This window comes from Rhinichthys klamathensis, unplaced genomic scaffold (assembly GCF_029890125.1).
Source record: "Rhinichthys klamathensis goyatoka isolate OS25496 unplaced genomic scaffold, OSU_Roscu_1.1 h1tg000244l_1, whole genome shotgun sequence".
Classification (NCBI taxonomy): domain Eukaryota; kingdom Metazoa; phylum Chordata; class Actinopteri; order Cypriniformes; family Leuciscidae; genus Rhinichthys; species Rhinichthys klamathensis.
This window is the reverse complement of record NW_026606766.1, coordinates 793,489-813,294: the sequence shown is the minus strand read 5'-3', so window position 1 is coordinate 813,294 and position 19,806 is coordinate 793,489. Positions and strand designations below refer to the sequence as shown.

At 37.8% G+C, this 19,806-nt stretch overlaps 1 protein-coding gene across 17 annotated transcripts in view; it reads right to left on the bottom strand.

Moving 5' to 3' along the window:
* ptprfa (protein tyrosine phosphatase receptor type Fa) overlaps positions 1 to 19,548 on the bottom strand; it is a 260,132-nt gene extending 240,584 nt beyond the window's left edge. For 8 of the 17 annotated variants that reach the window (XM_056266086.1, XM_056266081.1, XM_056266087.1 and 5 more), the window contains exon 1: positions 19,201 to 19,547. The gene's annotated coding sequence lies outside the window, so the exon portion shown is untranslated. Of the gene's footprint in view, positions 1 to 19,200 lie in introns of all 17 variants that reach the window. The other 9 variants (XM_056266089.1, XM_056266094.1, XM_056266090.1 and 6 more) reach the window with 3 other exon arrangements.
* Between the last annotated feature and the right edge of the window lie 258 nt (positions 19,549 to 19,806).

Below are 19,806 nucleotides of genomic sequence, written 5' to 3'. Positions count from 1 at the left end.
TAAAAAGAATCACTGTGAGGCATTGCAAACAGTAAGTGAAGGAGAACACTGAAGCCCCATGGCTTTAGAGACTCAACGAAGAGCATCTTAAGAGCAGATTAAAAGAAATATAACATTCAGCCGTCCTTCATATGTTCAGAGGCCGAGGGGCGAACTGTGTTCAGCGAGCACTGATGTGTTGAAAATGGAGTCAAGAGAGAATTTGGGCTGTCCTATGGTCATGCTGCTGGCATTGGTGACTAAATCTCTCTCAAAGACAAACATCACAAAGGCTAACAAAGCCTTACATCAACACTTTTCCCACATAGTGAATCTTCATGACTTTTCCAGGACCTTTCCAATAATTCTAGATAAGGATTTTTTTAGAAATATTTTAGAAATTGCTGGATCTGTACTGTATATCAGGTACCAGTTTTTATTTTTTTTAAATGGCTGGGTCGTTTCAACCCATGTTTTGGTAAAATATGGACAAACCCAACCATTGGTTTACATTTTTTCAATTAAATATTAAACCCAATGGTTGTGTTTGTCCATATTTGACCAAAAAAAAAGGGGTTGAAATTACCCAGCATGTTCAGAGTGTAGATTCATCTCTTCCTCTTTACTACATCACAAAATAAACATGAATGAACATCAGAAGGTATATTGAAGGATATTTGCTCAATCAGTGTTTCAACCACAGAAAAAAAATGTCAATAAAACAACTTGAAACAATATGTCATGTAAAAGTACATTTACCTCATTCAATGTCATGAAAGCCGTTCAATGTCCAACTTGTTAGTTGGCTAGAAAAAAACAACTCATAACTAATTCATTATACTTTTACTTGACCTCACAGAGATGTCTTATTTAATGCATGTTTGAATAAATCTGTCATGAAAACCTGTTTGCATGACAGATTTATTCATACATGCATTAAATAAGACATCTCTGTGAGTAAGCCACCGTGTAAGTGTTTATGAAGCATAAGTATAAAACTATTATGAAAAAGTTAATATAAAGTTGAGATATATGTGCAATTTAAATACACTTGATAAACACTTTTATAATACATACAAATAAATAACAATTACATTTAATAGTTTGTACTTTTAATTGCCTGTTCATTTTAACCTTTAATATTATAGTATAGAAGCAAGTGACAGGGTTCCCTGTATAGATTACAACATTAGTTGGGAAAGATTTAATGTACTGTACCTTATATCCAAATGAATTAAATCAAGAGCTTGTGAATCTGAATTGAATAATGAAATCTGTGTAAATACCCAGCCCTTCTAGAGCCATAAAGACATATGCTGTCATCACATTTTATTCCACACAAAAATTATATATATACTATTTTTCTTCTTTTTTTTATTTTTAGATTAGCTCAAAACTATTGAAATTTACAGCAGAATTACTCTAAATCAATGCTCTCAAAAAAAATGTGTTAAACGGCATAATGTTTAATGGTGCTGCTATTAAAAAAATGATCCTGTCATAATGCTAGAGTCAATTAACATGAACACATGAGAGGTTTCTTTTAACCTGTCAACTGATTCAAATAGCCAAGGACTTTCTGTCAAATCACTGAAGCACTCAGGTATGAACTCATGAATGTTATAGTATAATGGCACTTCTCTTTCTTTTTCTTCTTGTCTCTTGTTTTCTTCTCTCGTGTTGTATTGCACATTGAGTTACAGGAACACACACATCACTGGCACTCACAGTCACTCAGGATATGAACCAGTGGGGGGCAGCAGCACATGGACCGACATGTTACAACATACATTTTGGTGACAAATGTTTGTTTGTACTTCTACACAAAACATTTATGTGCTTTATAACATTTGATACAAAATGCATGACAAGAGGACCCTGCAAAGTGCAAAACAGCTCTTCTCACTAGACTGGAGCCTCCTTTTGATAACAGAAGCAGTTCCGTCAGCTTCCAGGCACACCGCCCACAGCGGTAGCAGATTGCATTGAAGCTGAGAGGGGCCAGACCCAGCAGGCCACTTCCCCTCGCGGGCAAGGAGTGGAAAACTCAGCCTAAGCATGTCTGTGATTGGTACGACAATTAAACACTGACAGGACATGACTTTGGATGCTTGAAATTATGACCTGTGGATAGATAATGACATCTTTACAGAGGTGATGGTGTATAACTCATGTTTTTGGTGAAGTGAGTCAGAGGGTGTCATGTTATACATGTGACTCAAGAGTCATGTCTGTCCAATCAGAGATGAAATATCTCTCTCCTCAGTGACTAAATAGCTCAGAATTGTAGTAGATGCAATTTTCAATCAAGTTGGCATCAACCAAACTATTACGAATGCTCTGAAATTTTTGTCAAGTATCACCAATTTTTATTAAGATCAGAGCTTGTTGCTCGAATTTATGAAGTAAATCATAGGCTAGTAGAAGGAGAAGCACAGTGTGTGCACAACAAAAACAGAAGCAAAAAATAACAAAAGACTGGATGTTGATGGTCTGAGTTTGTGTCCTAAATTGTCCTGTCTTTTACTGGTCAGACGGTAATGACAGTCTATGGGATTTCATCTAAATAGCAATGTGAAATGCAAAAACAATTGCTATGTTGAGTGATGAAAATCTTTTATTTGTTTTCAAGAAATAAAACCAAGCTTTAGAGGTACATTCACACATTGGCTTTTGTTCAAATCAACTTACAGAACAAACAATTTGATTTATGCATTCAAATTTTATCTGATTGTATAGGAATAGCACCATGCTTCTCCAAATGAGCTACAGGAACTCAACTATAGTTACTTTTAAATGCAATTACATTTAGATTTATGCATTTGGCAGATGCATTCATCCAAAGCAATTTGCACTGCATTCAAGCTACACATTTGATCAGTTTATGCATTCTCTGGGAATCGAAGATACATGACCTTGGCATTGCTTGAGATTCAGGAGTAACTAAGTGCTTTAAAACTGCAATAATTTCGTTTTTAATTGGAGCACTGTTTCATTAGCCAAGACAAAAATGTATTAAAGTCTGTGTGTTGCAAATATGTTTACTCTCAATCAATATAGGATGGTTTAAACTGTCAAGGCCCAAGAGAATCTGCCATTTATCAAAGTTAGCCTTCATTTAGGCTCTCCCGTGTCACACAACAAATGACTTTAAGCTAAAGACAGTATTTACAGAGATGTCCCAAAAGGATCCACTCACACAGAGGCATTTAACATTAACCACAGGACAAACTACTTGTTAAAGGAACAGTACTAACTGTGACACATCCAATAAGATGTCCTTTACGTATTTATCTTGTGGTGTGTTTATATTTAAAGATTTAAAAAAGACTTTTGCATAAGGCTCAGATCTGACTTTTTTGATGTTCTTTAAAGGAACTAGCTGAAAGTTAATTAATTGAGTCAGAATTTGATGTATTCAGTAAATATAAAACGTTTTATAAAAGTATTTATTTATAAAACACAAGAAGTGTTGTAATATATTACAATATGTAACATATTAAGATCTGTCAAACAGCTCTTGAAAATAACTGTGAATTCTACATTTCTAGATATAAAGCCCAATTCGGATGGGACTACTTTTCGAAATGACGTTTGAGTTACAATTCTTATCACTCGACATCTTTGATTTCATGCACTGATTCGGTCGGGACTAACAACCCTGTTTATTACAGAAGTGGGAGTCTGTGTTTTCTAGACGTGGCCGTTACAGAAGGTCATGTGCTGTGCGTGCATCACGTATATGTCTTTTAATTTATTATTTGTTCATATGATTTTAATTTATTATAAACGGTCAAAAACACATGAGGATACAACAACAGCAATCACAGACATTCGCTTTCTGATGGGATTAGATTTCTCAGAGGACCGTTGAGTTCGCCGAAAAACAGTAGGTAATTTGCCCTGGAATTTTTACAGAGGTTGTGTGAGAAAAACACAGACTTGGCAGATTCGGACGGGATTCAAATCTGTGAAACACAAATTTCTCTAACGACCCCCTGGAAAACTAGTCCCATCCGAACAGGAATGATGAAGCACAAAGTATTATGGAAAATTGGACACCAAATCTGCAAAAGTTAAAGGGATACTTCAGGATTTAGCATTAAGCTTTGTTTCAGTAGAAAACCAGTAGTATTTTAAAATTACTGTGCTTACCCCCCTCATATCCCCCTGATATGAGAGAAAAAATAATTTTTAGTCTGGGAAAAATCCTCCGATGACGCAAAAATCGTAATTTTGCGTCATCGGACGATTGGAAAGACGATTGCGCACAGCCTATGGAAACAGATATAGGGCCCTATTTTAACGATCTGAAACGCAAGTATCAAGCGCGAAGCGCAAGTAACTTTGTGGGCGGGTCTTGGGCGCTGTTGCTATTTTACCGGCTGGATAAATGACTCTTGCGCCCGACGCAAGTTTAAAAGGGGTTGGTCTGAAATAGCTTCATTATTCATAGGTGTGGTTTGGGCGTAACGTGAAATAAACCAATCAGAGCGTCATCCAACATACCCTTTAAGAGCAGGTGCGCATGTTGCATGGCGGATTGCTATTATAACGGCGGGTTTACCAGGAGCGGTTCACAACAGAGGAGATCGACGTTCTTGTCAGGACCGTGAAAGACAGAGAAGTGACGTTGTATGGGGATAAGAGGAACCCACCCAAATCAGCGTCGGTTAAACAGGCGTGGGAGGAAAAAAAACTATTTTTTTTACATCTTCATGGACACCACAATGATTTCCCTCATGTGTTAATATTTTTCCTTGTTATAATTCATGATTTGCAAAAATAAAAACTGCTACATCTGTGTTGATGAGAGAATCAAAGTGTATGCGCGTTGTGCTCCCGCTACTGTCACGGAACACACACTGGAGAGAGAGATCCAAATGCAATGACTTTATTTAAGGGTAATCCGTACTCACAAACTAGTTCAGGCAGCGGTCAAAATCCAGGCAAGCAGTTCAAAACAAGAAACAAAACACAAGGTAGACAGAACGAGAACAACCGAAGTGTGGTGAGTATAAACAAGGACTCCGTGACAAACACTGAAACAGACAGGGTATATATACACACAGAACTAACAAGGTGACGGGAAACAGCTGTGTGCAATGATCAGATGAGTGGCAGAACAGAATGCTGGGAAATGTAGTCTAATGTGAATGACACCGTGAAAACTAAGGACCTCTAGTGTTTAACCCAGGGAACAACCAGACACTGTGACAGCTACATTATGGCCAAGCATGCGCGCTTAAAATAGCATTATGAATAACGCGCAACGCGCCACTGACTTTAGACTAGGCTTTTTTATTGTTTTCTGGAACTGCAAAATAGCACTAGGGAATGTTTGCGCCGAAACACGCCTCCTTTTTGCGCCGACCCGCCCAGGGAGCGCAAGTTCATTCCCTAGTTTACCGACATGCATCTGTGGAGGGAAAAGCCCGCTTTGCGCGGGTGCAAAATAGGAATGATACATGCGTCAGTGTGCAAAGTCATTTGCGCCGGGTGCAAGATAGGGCCCATAGAGTCCTATTGCTGTCGCAAATCTCAGCGTTGCCATTTTCTTCTGGACGAGATCGCTGAATCCGCAGAGCTTTGAGTGTAAAAGTGTTAATATTCGTTATTTTTTTTATTAAAAGTTATCTCACATTGGTTGTGGACCTTTAGTGTTACTAGAGTATGGATTAGCCTAGATAATGTATTAGCTTAGAGAAATAGTGATTTCAATTGGAGGAAAACAGTTCATATGCAGAGCTACTAAGCTACTCTGTTGACATGGTCCTGCCTGGCATCATATTTTTAATGTGAAAGTCTAAGTTGTGTTATATACATTAGGCTAGTACATCCCGGTACAACGCAATTTAGCACCATTTCGATGGAAATGTATCAAATAACTCACGATGTATCAAAGCAAGCCTAGTTGTATCCATTTTTCGGATTCTGCCGCCTGTAACCGGTAGGCTTGGTTTGGGAGTGGCCTCGTAAGGAAAGCAAGTGCATTCTGGGAGTTGTTGTCTTTCAGCCACATGAGTAAAAAATACATTTTCTGCCTTTTCTCAGTCTAGAATGCTTCAATTTCAAAAATAATTTCACATTTCTACTATATAAATGACCAATATTAAATACACATTCATCTTCCCAGAGGTGAAGTATCCCGTTAAGGAAGAACATCGCAACATGCAAAATCAAAAAGTGGGCATTTCAAGATCAACTTGGATGCATTTGTAAATTCACAATAGTGGATCATGTCGATCTATGAAATGATACTCCTGAAAATGCAGCACAGTCCTGAGCGTTTCTCTCTGATAATATGATTTGTTCCGCAATGTGAGGTAAATAATTAATACAAAGGCTCAGTCATCCAGTAAACAGGATCTTCGTGTCCATGTCTAATGTGAGGTAAATGTTTTCCTCCCCTTGAGACATGCTGTAAAGTGGAAGGGAAATGCGATCCTGTTCAGCCAGCTGTGCAGGAGATCGATCACATACATTGAACACAGTTTCTAAGCATTGACAAGCAGAGAGAAAGAGAAGGACCAGAAGAATGATGTTTTCATTCACAACGTAATCACTGCCACCAAAGCTCCTTTACCATTGTTCTCCCATCACATGCCTGCAAGATCAAATTGTTCAACAATATTGCATTTGAATATTTGGGCTCATAAAAATAGAATATTTGAATATTAATTTACTTAAATGACGTTTAACGAGAAAGACGTTATTTTTTATTCATCATTAATTCCCGTGCGGCTGTGCGCATTTTACTTTTGGGTTTCAAATTAGCGCCAATTCGGCAGTTTTGTTCAATTGTTTGAATGGTGGGTTCATTATTAGTCTGAATGAAAAACACAACAAAACAGTACAATGACAAACTCGCTTAAATAGGCGTTTTACATTTCGCTCTGAAACCAAATCTTCCGCCGTCGTCTTGTCAGTCAAAATGGGCGAAGTGAGGTGAAATCTGACTCCAGCTGCTGATCTGTGCAGCGAGTCTCATTCGGCTCATGCTGAATTGAGCAGACACGTTCAGTTTTTAATAGTAGTGTCTGTTCTCTAACTGAACTAAATTATTTTTATAACTATAAAAAATCTAAACGAAGGTGGGGAGCAGTGCCGCGGTGGGCAAGTGATGGTACCGGTGTTGTGGTTGAACACCGGTAACACAGGCAACACCGACTATCACAGCAAGCCTAATATACACTAGAGTCAGCATATCATCGTCTTTATATTGTTTCACATGTTCATGTTGAGAAAAACACTAATATCCACATGCTCGGTGAGAAAATGTGCTGCGCTGACAGGCGTTGCAGAGACAAAAAGTTAATGGTGTGCTATGCAAAGTTTCTAACAGCGCTTTGTGTTTTCTGTTCTTAAACCTGTCTCCCTTGACGAAACTTAAAGGAAGCAGCACAGGTCTTCATCATTTTGCTATCTGATCAGGTATCATCTGGGCTCACTCTGGGTAAAGCTGCGCTTTGTTGTGAATAAAGTGATGGACAGCTGTCTTTCCTCATTTGAATGGGGTTTGGATTTCAAGCGATTTCTTATTATGGTGATGGTGGTGATATTATAACTCGGTTTTATTAATTAATTTGATCAAAAGTAATTACATTTTGTAAGATCATTTTCATCTGTAATTCCAAACTTCGCAAGGCAGACGACAACATTATGTGATCTAATAAAATAAAGTGTTAAACACGCTCAAATTGCAAATTGCTCATTTAATTGTAACTGCGAGTTTTAGTGCTTGGTATTTATCCATACACTGTAAATGGATTCAATGCATTAACTGCCAGCAAATGCAATGCAGTAAAATTCTAATAGTATTTTTATTTTTCGAATAATAATAACAGATCGAGTTTTATTCCTGCACACCCCTAGTTAATTGATCTTCATGGTGCATTTAACAACTGTGTTCCAAAAACCACTAAAAGGCATCAAAACAGCAGGTGCATGCGATTTATTTTCTAGAAAGTTGAACTATTATGGTTTTCACTTTTGAGAAGTTCTGAATCACTCCTAAAATGTGAGAATTTTAACTCCATTCCATGTCATTTTTAAGGTCTAGCAAATGTTCTTGTTTACCTGCACCAAGGAAAACATCTTTAACAAAGCTCTTGACAAAATGCAAGGTAAAAGAACCAAACAGTCGTTCATCCTTGTCCTTGGTTTGTTAAAGCAACGCTTCCTGCTGACCGCTTGCAAACAACATCTCTCTTGTCATAAATTTACCGAGGCTTTTTTCCTTCCCACGTCTCCCAGAATTTATATCTGAAATAAACTTGAACTGTGGCCATGAAAATGCTTATATCCCTCTGGTAACACGACTAACTATTTGCAGCATCATGGCCAATAAATCACGCGCCGTACGGCCTGTCCTGGCCGAAGCGTTTTCAGACCCATTTACTCCTGATAATGCCTGCAGTTGGCCGAGTCTCGGAGGGGGAGGCAGGCAGGTGAGCTCATGAATCATTCGCTTCTTTCATCAATGCTCACCTGCGGATCAGGTTTAGGGTTCTGCAGAACATGAGGGGATAAAGGGGTTGAGGAGGGGGGCGACCTCATTTCTCAGTGCCGACAAACTCACATTAATTAAAATATAACCAGGCTAAGTGCATGGTGGGATTTGCTCACTAAATAGCACAAAGGGTTCATGAACACACCCTGCTTCTATCTATCCATCATGAGGGTGAGATAACTACATCAGATCATTCAAGTGTTTGCATGAGGCTCGAAATGATCAATTACTGATTTCAATCGGATTCTGACATCAAAACATAAACAGACATGAACACAATGCATGCGTACATCATCATTTTGGCATGAGAATATGACTTTGACAGTTTAATGCTTCTATGTGTGTGCTCCACAGCTCTTTATCCTGAAAAATAAATGTCATATGAACTGATTTAAAAGGAAAAAGGAAAACAAAGCAGAAATGACACAATTAAATGTTTTTTAAGCTTTCAGGAAGTCTGAAATTGTTGTTTACTTAACAGTTCACATATTTTTTGGAAAGGATTAAACAGCTACAGTAAGCACTGTAAATTGTAGGGCTGGGTATTGACACAAATTTCACAATTCGATTCGATTTCGATTCACAAGCTTGCAATTCGATTCGATTCCAATTCGATTCAATATTGATTATTTTGGATATCAGGTACAATACATGGCAAATTTTCTCAAGGCAAACAAATCTCTTAACTAATGCTGTAAACTATGGGAGTCAGTTGTAGCCTACTAGGCTTCATTAGCCTACTATAATATTATTGAAGGTAAAAATTAACTGATTTGTAGCTATACAAACACTTAACTTACACTTTTATTTATTTTTATAATAATAAAGTTATATGAAATATAAACATTTAAATGGTGGCTCTCATAAAAACTTGCCATATTTATTCAAACATGCATTAAATATCGAAGAACATTAAAAATTATAGCCTAATGAATATGTAATATGGTGCATATATTTAGCAAAATACTCCTCTTTAGAGTTAATTTTTAGAGAGTCTCATATGGTTTTTCTGAGGTAAATGTGACGTTACATGACATTGTTTACAAGTTGTTTTACTGACGTCTTTCCACGGTTGAAACACTGATTGACCATGTGACATGATACGGATTTCGATAAGTTGTACTCTATCTTTTAACACACTTTCAGACGTTCATTCATGTTTATTTCGCGCTGTAACTGGTATTATTAAGGCAGAAGAGGAGATCATGTGCGCTCCGCGCTGCTGCTTCTCTAGAGCTGAGCCAGAGCGATCTCACGCCACAGCGCCAAAATGGTATTTATGTTTTTGAATTTCGTAAGAAAATGGACGTAATTTGAAATTAGAGACTTTATTTAGTATCAATAGTAACAAAGCACAAAGATTATTGTGATTTATTGGATGAGATGCGCGCTACAATGTTGTTCCATTCATTCATCAAATGAAAACCGGATGACTAATCGATTCTTGAGATTTAACCCTTCAGAGTCTTGGGCTATTTTGGCCCTTTTTGAGTACTTTTTAATTTTGCGACATAAACAAATGTTTACCATACTAATTTTTGGTATCATTTTTTTCAGCACATCATCACCTATATGACCAGACAATTAGTTTTTCACTTTGGTGTACTGCAGGGGTTCTCAAAGTCTATATTCAAAGGTCCAAATCTGAATTTTCATCAATGTCAAAGGTCCGAAACTATGGGGTGCTCGGTTTTGTTGGCGGGGGGGGGGGGGGGGGGGGGGGGGTGGTATGGGGCTTACATTAGACACACACGCGCATTTGCACACACACGTAAGGTCTCTCGCTCTCTCCCTCTCTGCCGTACGCGCGCTGCACGTTTTGGAGGTCCCGAGCTCTAGATTCCGAGAGATTTGAACTAATTTGCGGCCATCAGGAGCCGCTATCAATATGCGGGAGACTCCTGGAACTTCCGGGAGATTTGAAATATCTGTGAACGCATACCTCTCTGTCCAATCATCTTTGAAAACTCTATTTTCTTCGTCAACTTTTCTTTTCCTGGACAATGACATCCTCCACAGCCATTCAAACGCTTACGCCGGGAAGTGTCGCGTCGCGGTCGCGCCCGATTACGTCAAAAGTCACACGCTCACTGGATGTCATGGCAACTAAATCACGGAGGAAAACTTTAAATATCTCGCCTTCGTTTTAATTTCGGACCATCATAAAAAATAAACAAATGATTTTAACATGCGTTTATCAAAATAGGAAATCCAGACTTTTAATCCCTTACACACAATTAGGGCTCTTGAAATACGAAATGGAGGCGGGTCCGGATTGAATTCCCTCCGGGTCCGGATCCGGACCGGGGTCCGGACTTTGAGAAGCACTGGTGTAGGCTACTGTATCAACATACTGGACCCAAAATCACACAAAAAACACAAAATCCGAATAGAAAAATTATAGCTTTTCTACTACAAAAAACACAAACATGCTCAATGAAGCATTTTAAAAGGTTTAAAATGTAGACACAAGTTGTAAATGTCAACAAATACAGGTACAATTCAGATATAATCAAGCTATATAAAAAAAAAAAATATGATTTACAAAAAAAGCGGGTGTAGCCATAGGCTTTTTTTTTTCTTTTTAGCTTTGCCACTTTAAAAAAAAAAGTGCACACAATTCTACAGAGAGCTATATTTAAGGCCTTGCATTCCCAGAGTATGAGGGCTCCCAAATAGTGCTAATACAACATAAAAAAAGGTAAAATTGAGATAAAATCAAACTATATACAGCAAAAAGCAGGTGTGGCAATAGGCATTTTTTCTTTTCTTTTTTGCTTAGAAACTCTACAAAACACTTAATGTACAATTACACAGACAGCTACATTACAGGGCTTTCATTCCTTGAGTAAGAGAGGTTCCTCAATAGTGCAAATATACCATACTAAAGGTAAAATTAACACAAAATCAAACTATACATACAACAAATATCAGGTGTGTTTTTTGTTGTTGTTGTTTTTTTTCATCTGTGCCACTCCTCAAAACAGTTTATCTAAATCTACTCCTAAACTACCTAAACTACTCCTAAACGATCTACACTATTCAAACTACTCTCAAAATCTACTCAAACTAGCAATAATATCTCTCTCTATATATATAACGTATGTATGTCTCTCTTTATCAACTCCGTAAATCTCCTGCCTTTCAATTTCGCGTCTTTGCTCAGTTGGCTCCTCCTCCATTCCGTAAAATGTGCAGCCTGAAGAGCAGAGTCAGCAGATTCACACGTTTTTCTCCGTTTTGTTTTATGACAAAAATCGACAAAGTTATTAGAATAAAAGCAACGTCTGTCACATCCCATCTTGCGTTCTTTTACGAACGCGTCAATATACACGTCAATTTTTTTATATAAAGTTTAAATTATCATATCTCCGTTTTTACGTGGTCTATCAACACAAAACAAAAAGTAAAATAGAATTTCAAGCCAGCACTTTCGACAGAAGTGGACGGCAGCGCTCAACGTGCCTTTGTTTTTATGCTTCGACGTCTTAAACTGGGCATGTGATTTGATCACGCCGGCGTGATCAGCGACCCCGAAGAGTTAAGAATCGATATCGGTTCGTAAAAATGAGAATCGATTAATATCGAGAAATCTATATTTTTTACCCAACCCAAGTAAATTGATGATTCAAGATGATCAGATCTAAAGAAACAATGACTTCATCAGTTCCTGTGCTTCACAGATAGCCTTGGGCACTTCAGACTTGAGCACAAAAAGCATTCCTGCTGACAGATATGATGGAATATTTTATTAACCAGCGGTGGCTTGATATATATACACTCTAGAGTTTCAATCCCCAGAGCGTGTCAAGGCCAGAGATGGACCACTTTGTCCTGTGGCCTATTATAGCAGTCACAATCTAACACCTATCTATCCACCATCTGGAGGAGGCTCCATAAAACTCCCATAAAAAGACAGAGTGGCTGGTCACTTGCAGATCGCCTTCGAAGGACACGTCTCATAAAACACACACACTCATGTTCTCGAATCGGTCAGAGTACCTACAAATATGAACAGTCAGAACATCAAACCCGAGTTGTGCTCCACTCCATCCTAATTTGAGACATGTCAGAGCCTCTTTGAAACTCAACTGATGGATTAATGACTGTAATGAAAGTCATCCGGCACTCATTTGGCCTCAGACAATCTAATCAACAGCCCTGGGATTCAGGATTAAAAGATGATCCATCTAAGAATCGCTCTCTTAAAGAAAACACATTTAGGGAACTGTCAACACAGATACATGACATTGCTGTATTCGATAGGCCTAAAGATATTTGGTTGCTGTTAAACTGAATGCTTGTGACACAGATGTGTGTCTTTAACAGATACTACGGAGGAGGCGACATCTGTACTGTTAGTGGCAGTTATGTGCAATCTATATGTTCACACATTTAGGATCCTTCCAAGCACCAGAAAAAATGCATTAGTTTGATATGAGGTGATATACTGTACACACACAATACAATACAATACAGCCTTTCACATCGACAAAAAGTTCATGAGTCTATGCATGATTATATGTTTAGTTACATTTTATTAAATGCATTTAGAACAGTTTTTCCTGCTGCTTTCCTTCCTGCTCCCTATCAGAACAGACCAGTAACTCCTATAATTAGAGTTATTACTGCTAGGGCTGGGTACTTTTCACAAATTTTCAATATCGATATCTTGACTTCAATACCGGTTCCTGAACAAATACTTTTTTTCGATACCAATTTTATGAAATCCGTCTTAACAAGATTACATTACCGCAAATAAAACGTTGTTTTTGTTTTTTTCAGTACCACGGCTCCCTATACACAGATTAGCCTACGAGTGATCGCGAAAGTAATAAGCAAAATGGATACGTTTTGTAGGAGTTTTGTCTTTTCATCACTGAGACAAAAAGACACCTGCGCTATTGTGCCAACAGTCTTGTTAGCCTTTAGTCTAAAACAGAATTTTTACCAGATTCTCTCTACCGCACATGCACTGAAAAGTTGTGAAAAAGTGAGAGAATGTAGGGAAAGTGTTATTCATTAAAGGAAACAGCAGAGAGGATATATGTCTGCATTGAGGCATTGTGGGAGATGTTCAGTAGGGCCTGACAGAAGAGAGTTTTTCACCAGTCAGTCTTTCTCATGACAACAAATGATATGCAGAGCGAGAGCAGCTCTCACAGTGCAGACAGAAAAGACATGTTTCTCTGCCTATACTGTTTCTACAAAGTATTACACAAGGCTACAGACAGACAGACAGACAGACAGACAGACAGACAGACAGACAGACAGACAGACAGACAGACAGACAGACAGACAGATAGATAGATAGATAGATAGATAGATAGATAGATAGATAGATAGATAGATAGATAGATAGATAGACTGAACAAAATTATAAACGCAACACTTTTGTTTTTGCCCCCATTTTTCATGAGCTGAACTCAAAGATCTAAGACTTTTTCTATGTACACAAAAGGCCTATTTCTCTCAAATATTGTTCACAAATCTGTCTTAATCTGATTTAGTGAGCGCTTCTCCTTTGCCGAGATAATCCATCCACCTCACAGGTGTGGCATATCAAGATGCTGATTAGACAGCATGATTATTGCACAGGTGTGCCTTAGGCCAATAAAAGGCCACTCAAAAATGTGCAGTTTTATCACACAGCACAATGCCACAGATGTCGCAAGTTTTGTGTACATAGAAAAAGTCTTAGATCTTTGAGTTCAGCTCATGAAAAATGGGGGCAAAAACAAGTGTTGTGTTTATAATTTTGTTCAGGATGGATGGATGGATGGATGGATGGATGGATGGATGGATGGATAGATAGATAACTTTTTTTTGCTTCACATTACAACGTATTTTACTGTTTTTTATGCTGAAATGTTACTATGGTTCTATTCAATCTGATTAGAAGTTAATATTCATGTAACTGCAAACATCTCAGTATAGTTACTCAGCACAATAAATGCTAAACAGCTGTTTTTCTTCTAACAGACTTCTTAATGCTACTCATATTGATGCATGTTTAGGGCCTTCACAGTCTTTAATAGATGCACAGACAAGGGTGAGAAACAGACAACTTTATCACAGGCCACCCTAATAGCTCATAAATAAGTCTGGTCTGAAAGTGATAAATGCAAAACGTGTTTGTGTTGTTTGGCTCATTGCTTTCCTGTCTGTTAGTTCTGATTTCTCATTTACCTTTTCTCAAGTAATTTTCACCTGCCTGTTTTGATAAATAGCTGAATATGAAGCCATATCAAACAAAGACATTATGGTCGTGAAAATTATATACTGAACAAAAGTAGTGTACACTATCATAAACTGTATGGCACAATATACACATAGGCAGATCAAATGTTTTCTTACAAATAATATACTTGGAATCTGCTGATAACAGCAAATGTTTCAAAACAATAGTATGCAAGCTAACAAATGACAACTGGGTACACAAGACATGCTTTACTTTTGAAAACCAATGAAAAATGATTCTGTAGTCTACCTGTATACCTTAATAAAAGATATTGTGTGCTATACATCTTGGACAGAGATTGCTAACTAATTACAGAGCTTTAATGAAACGCTTAAATTCAACTAAACAGGTCCATTTGTCCACATGGACTAACTAAAGTCCCATTTACAACCACTTCAGGAACAAGGATTAATGCAAAGCACACTTCAAGTCTTGTTAAACGTTTTCCAGTAAAAAAATAGTAACAAAACTGATAATACATTTTTATCCCAGATTACACTGTTAAAGCTTATTACTCACAGCTCACTAATGTCCAGAGTTGTGTTTTTATCAAAACCAGTTTGTTTTCTGTGTATTTTCTGTTTTAATGTACTGGCCTCTACCCAGCCTGTCAAACTGTCTGTATGTTTAGTATTATAAGTTGTGAGAACTGCAAGCGGTCTATCATATATTTTCCTTTCAACTGGGTGAACAGCTAGAAATTCCTTTTTTTTTACACTTGAACAGTAAGTATGTGTCTTAAGCCTTGTATGTGGAGCTTCAGAAAATGTAAGAGTTGTCCTAGCTGTCAGCATTAAAATGGTGCTGTAATGCGGTCAGTGCAGCAATGCATGTGTCAGAGTTTAAAATGTTTAAAAGCAGAACTTTCACAAGGACAAAAACAGTTCTGGTTAATGCGGTGGAATGTGTTCAAGAGAAAATCTCGGATGACTGGTCAATTGAAGCTGGTGCATTGCCACTAGATGCAAATGATTTTAGTAGTTTATATTTTTCACTTTGGGGTTTGGGTTAGAATTATTACAATTTGGATGTAAATGTGATGCCCTCCTAATGCATATTAGATTTTATGACAATCAAGTTACGAGTACCAATGGAGGTATAATCAAATAAGTACAATGGAATGGAAGCACAATCAAGTAACTTTCAAGTAAAAATTCTCAAAATCTACATTTATGCACCCAAATTAAAAAAAGATTAAGCATATAAATCGAACTATTTTCTTATTCGAAATTAAAAATACCTTGTGCACATTGTGATGGTCTGGTACTTTAAGACCCATGTTTAGGGTTTCCCCGAGCCTTGCATTAGTGTGGAGAATGACAGAAAGCGAATATATGCTGTGCTATTCTCCTCCTTATGTCATGTGAATCATTTATAACGCAAAATAGGGTACAAAATGTGCAGTGCCTCGGTGCATATGTTTACATTTGTTTAACGTCATACGAAAGTGCGTATGTCTTATCTTTTACAAACTGGTCTGTGGACTGAACACTTACAAAATATTTGCTAAAACAGCTCTTCTGACATAAATGTCAGCTTCTTTTTAGATACGTCATCCAGGTAAAAACGATTGTACCTGTGGTAGCTCCATTATAGCGGTGGCATTTCTGAAGTTTTGTTTGGAATACATGTGAGGAACATGTGAACTTTTATGTGAATTGCATTGCAATGTTTAGGGTTCATCATATAGCCTACAAAACGTTCAGAATCTGAAATCGTATTGGATTTATTGGCTTAATGGCTCAAGCTAATGTTGCTTTCCTGCTGGTGCATGCATTGTGAAACAGACATAAGATGTGAATGGCCCATATATTACAGATTGATTTAGATTGCAGTCCTCTGCTTGTTTTGTAGCAGTATGTGACTATTGTGTCTGTCTTTAAGTCCCACTGATTGAGTCTGGCCCTTGATCTATCCTGGGATGAAACAAAAGGACTGCCTTCCAGACTCTGGTCGAACAACAAACAAAAGCATGGGTAATTGAAAACCCTAGCCGCTCTGTTATAGTGCACTGGATGGAATGAATGTGAGCACCACGACTGGTCTGCAGATTGGTCAATCTACACACTTTACGATGCGCTAAGGGTCTACTAGTCCTTTCCTCATGAACAGTTATTCCATATGATGTGGTTAACAAGCTCATGACATGTGAAAAGCCAAACGAGTCTCAGGAAATACAGAACGTGAGATGTGTACGCAACCAGCCCTATCACTCATGTTTTCAATCTGCACGAACACTGACCTCACGATATGTCATCCAAGTCGTATCTCAGACACCTTCGTTACTAGAGAGATAGATGTTCAATGCGCAGCTGCACTTGCCAGTACTGTGAGGGGGTTTACCTGCTGAATCACTGTGTCTTGGTGTGGAGAAACTGCGGTACATCATAAAATAAAGGTGGAGGGGGGAACTACCTCTCTCCACATATGTTTACACTCCCACTCATTACTGAAATTACACATCATTTATCAGCATGGAGAGCCTAAAAGAGCATGGGCAGAGCTGCTAAAAGAGAGAAAGAGCAAGAGAGAGATGCTGTCTGGATCGAGTACAAGAGCAGCTCTCCAACATCTAATTAGCTGAATCTGTGTTTTCTCTACATTTGTACAGAGGGAGGCCTCCACATCTCCACCCAGAGTTGGAAATCATCAGCTTAGGCCAGAGGTTCAAAACAGATGTTCAGGCCTGGCGCGCAACACTACTCAAAAAAGGCCTATTTAATTTAAAAAATAAATAAATAATAATAATAAATTAAAGACAACCAATGCTGGATTGGTAGAACAAGTCTACTTTTTGTGAAGTAAACTGTAAACATCACTGTAAAAAGATTTTGTAAGGTTACCTAAAAATGTTAACATTTAAATTATCTTTTTTTAATATAGGCTAACTGTGACTGCATTAGGATAAATCAACAAAAGCAGACATTTAGGGGTCAAATCTGGTAGAAATAACAACTGGACAGTTTAATCTTTCATAACATTATCATAACAAGAAAGGCAATTGATTGCGTTTTAAAATGGATATCTGCTTATGATGAGACAACCCCTCCTCTTTTATAATAGCATTATTATGTTTACAGTATGTTAGAGCAAAACTTCAAAGCCACTGGAGAAAAATCCTTATATCAGAATAAAAAGCTTTAGAGGATCATTTCTGCCATATGTCATGAATATATATTCCCCCCCCCTCTCTCTCTCTCTCTCTCTCTCTCTCTCTCTCTACAAGAATAAACCTGCATCTTTCTATATATTGCTTTTAGGCATCTCTATAGCCTATATACATATTTGTCAATAGAATACATGATATCAAAAGTGCGTATTCAAAAAATAAAGAGGCATGCACATGTAGCCTAGTTAATCACACTCCTAAAAATCTCGAAATAAAAGGGAAAATTATAAATGCCATCCCTGAAAACATCCCTCCATCCTGATCATTTCTTTTTAGCTAAAACGGGGGTATAAACTAGTTTAGCGCATGTAGATGATAATTAGTTATCGTCTATTTATTATTTTGATATAGCCTAACGTCTAGTTTCTACAGACACGATGGTTTATAGCCTATCTCACAGGAGATTGGGGTTGATATGCATGTCCCTCCGATTACCAGTCCACTGAAACTATAATTAACATAATCATCATACTTCAAAAACTGTCTGTCTTTGACATGAAAATGTTGTCCTTTGCGAAGTGAACAGAAGATCATGATTTGAGACGGAGAGATGGACCTGCCCATGACTCAGTGCTGCAGCTCCTCCAGTTTCTCTCATCCAGACTAACGTTACACAAACTGACAGCTCATCACATAACCAACAAACCATGGCAACACTTTTCATTATGTGGAACACGTTTTACACTTTCATATAATTAACTATAAGAGCAATCCGAATAAGGATAATGTACAATCAATCAGAATAATAATCACGCAATCACACGTAGGCTATTTCATTTGTATTACGTACTTAACACGGTAATAAGCAGCTTCAAGAAAATGCTGGGTTTTTTCAACCGATGTTTGGGTCAAATATGGACAAACCCAACCTTTGGTTTAAATTTTAAATTACGTAAATGTTTAACGCTTGGGTTTGTCCATATTGTACGCATTATAATAGAATTCAACGTCTCCGAAATGATTTGAACCTTTTTTACATGATACATAAAAATCTTAAAGTTAAAGATATGTGCCACCAAGTGCTGATATCTGATCACGAGACGAGCTTATAACAAAACCAAACTGACAAGATAAGACTGCAGGTCTCAAACTATAGATATTAATATATTTTAATCAAATATTAATCGAATGTCATCTCTAAATAAAAAAGAGAGAAAGAAAGATTGGTCAAATTAGGTTCCAATGAATGTCACCTGACAACTGACAGGTCGAACAACAACTGGGCTTCCCAAATAAAAATTAAAAACATTACAACACATTTGAACGGTAACAAAAATGCTTTTAATAAGCTCAACTTACTCTTCAGTGCCTCATTGGTTAGTGTCGTTTTTATATTTTCTCTTGTCGTTGGCATCAGCCGAGACTATTTTCTCCTCAGAAGTGAAACAGGATAAAATCCTCCTCAGTTCAGCAGCCCCTGACTCGAATCCAGATTTTTCTTCTTCACAGACACCTTGCGCGTGCACAGAGAAGAAAATTCAAGTATAATATATCCTCCAAGAACGTGTTTTGCCTGTAAAAAGGTCCTTTTTCATAGAATAATAGGAGTATTTTCGGGACCGGCTTTCATAGTGGAGCTCTCTTCTCCTCGCGCACTGTGCGGACAGGTTTCGCGCTCCCCTCGCGAGCTCTAGATTTGTGCTCAGTCTGTCGCGCGCTCAAACACGCGCGCGCGCGCACTGATGCGCTTCATTCTCCACACCGGACACCGGAAGCGTCCTGTACAGTATACGTGTGTGTGGGAGTTTTTCATGTTTTACATCGTTTTCTAGGGCATCCCAAGAAACAGTGTCATCATTTCCACCTGATAAAAAAAGAGCGATGCCAAGAGAAACTGCTTTGTGCGCTTTGTTTGCTGGGATCTCCTCGTTTTCAGAAAAAAATATGGACCCCTCACAAGTTTCT